Source organism: Triticum dicoccoides, chromosome 1A (genome assembly GCF_002162155.2).
Source record: "Triticum dicoccoides isolate Atlit2015 ecotype Zavitan chromosome 1A, WEW_v2.0, whole genome shotgun sequence".
NCBI lineage: Eukaryota > Viridiplantae > Streptophyta > Magnoliopsida > Poales > Poaceae > Triticum > Triticum dicoccoides.
Window position 1 is genome coordinate 531,680,968 of NC_041380.1, and position 2,531 is coordinate 531,683,498.

Below are 2,531 nucleotides of genomic sequence, written 5' to 3' on the forward strand. Positions count from 1 at the left end.
TTAGGTTTAGGTGGCTCCGTCGACCCCAAGGCTCTATAAACCCTAATGGTTAGGTTTAGGTGGCTCCGTCATCCCCGAGCCACTGTAAACCCTAATGGTTAGGTTTAGGTGGTTCCGTCGACCCCAAGCCACCATAAACCCTATTGGTTAGGTTTAGGTGGTTCCGTCGACCCCTAGCCACCATAAACGCTAATGCTTAGGTTTAGGTGGTTTGGTCGACCCCTAGCCACCATAAACACTAATGGTTAGGTTTAGGTGGCTCCGTCGACCCCAAGGCTCCGTAAACCCTAATGGTTAGGTTTAGGTGGCTCCGTCGACCCCGAGCCACCATAAACCCTATTGGTTAGGTTTAGGTGGCTCCGTCGACCCCTAGCCACCATAAACACTAATGCTTAGGTTTAGGTGGTTTAGTCGACCCCTAGCCACCATAAACACTAATGATTAGGTTTAGGTGGCTCCGTCGACCCCGAGGCTCCATAAACCCTAATGGTTCGGTTTAGGTGGCTCCGTCGACCCTGAGCCACCATAAACACTATTGCTTAGGTTTAGGTTGGTTCATCCACATGACCAAATAGCAAAACAATAACATTAAAGTATGAACATAAACCATCAAGTTATCCACCCAAGTGGCATCAATCCATGAACCATCAAGTTATCCCCAACAGAACCATCAAGATATCCATTGGCATAAGCACAAGTTGCTTTAGTGGCATCAAACCCAAAAGAAAACACATTGTAATGGCATCAAACTCTAAATAATAAACATTGTATCATAAGCAAAAGTTGCTGCTGTGTCATCAAAGAAAAATAAAGCACAATGTATCATCAGCACAAGTTGCTGCAATGGCATCAAACCAAAATAAAGCACATTGTAGCAGCAACACAAGTTTACTGGAGTGACATCAAACCAAAAGATAACATTCCACAATTGTAGCAGGTGCACATGGTAGCATCAGCAGAAGTTTGCATCACCTTCTACCACCTCTCCCTCTACTAGCATTGAACCAGGCCATCCATCCAGTGTGTGTGCCATCAGTTGGTGGAGGAGCACTAGAAGTTGATGCACCATACTGCCTTGGGGCAGAGAAATGCCTTGAAGAATGAGCACCTCTCCCAGCAGTAGATTGTGCACTAGAAGATGCTCTTCCAGATCCTCTTCCACCACCAGCCCTTCTTCCAGCACCTCTACCAGCACCACTTCCACCACCTCTACCAACAGCACTTCTAGTTCTTCCTCCAGCTGGAGCAGCTCTTGGTGTTGGTGCAGGAGCTCTAGTTGTTGATGCAGGAGCTCTAGGTGTTGCTGAAGCAGCTCTAGGTGTTGCTGCAGGAGCTGTACGAGCAACACCTCTTCCTTGTGAATTCCTTGCAGCAGGCTTGGAAAACAATTCAAAGGAAACACACTTAATAATACTACAAGTACAAAATGTACAAGGGAGAAAGGAAATTTAAAGAAACATCAAATTGAAGAACGTACTAGTTCAAAGGGGCTTACCACATGTTTGTTCTTTGTTAAGGCCAACTGATACCTCTCCAATGTATCTATAATTTTTGATTGCTCCATGCTATATTATCTACTATTTTGGACATTATTGGGCTTTATTATCCACTTTTATATTATTTTTGGGACAAACCTATTAACCAGAGGCCCAGCCCAGAATTGCTGTTTTTTGCCTGTTTTAGGGTTTCGAAGAAAGGGAATATCAAACGGAGTCCAAACAGAATGAAACCTTCGGGAACATGATTTTCTCAACGAACAAGACCCAGGAGACTTGGACCCTATGTCAAGAAAGGAAATAGGACACCACGATGTAGGGGGCGTGCCTGCCTACCCCAGGTGCGCCCTCCACCCTCATGGGCCCCTGTTGCTCCACCGACGTACTCCTTCCTCCTATATATACCTACGTACCCCCAAACGATCAGATACGGAGCCAAAACCCGAGATCCCATCTTGGGGCCTGTTCCGGAGCTCCGCCGCAGGGGGCATCGATCATGGAGGGCTTCTACATCAACACCATAGCCTCTCCGATGAAGTGTGAGTAGTTTACCTCAGACCTATGGGTCCATAGTTAGTAGCTTGATGGCTTCTTCTCTCTTTTTGGATCTCAATACAATGTTCTCCCCCTCTCTTGTGGAGAACTATTCGATGTAATCTTCTTTTTGCGGTGTGTTTGTTGAGACCGATGAATTGTGGGTTTATGATAAAGTCTATCTATGAATAATATTTGAATCTTCTCTGAATTCTTTTATGTATGATTGGTTATCTTTGCAAGTCTCTTCGAATTATCAGTTTGGTTTGGCCTACTAGATTGATCTTTCTTGCAATGGGAGAAGTGCTTAGCTTTGGGTTCAATCTTGCGGTGTCCTTTCCCAGTGACAGTAGGGGCAGCAAGGTACGTATTGTATTGTTGCCATCGAGGATAATAAGATGGGGTTTTCTTCATATTGCATGAGTCTATCCCTCTACGTCATGTCATCTTGCTTAAGGCGTTAATCTGTTTTTAAATTAATACTCTAGATGCATGCTGGAT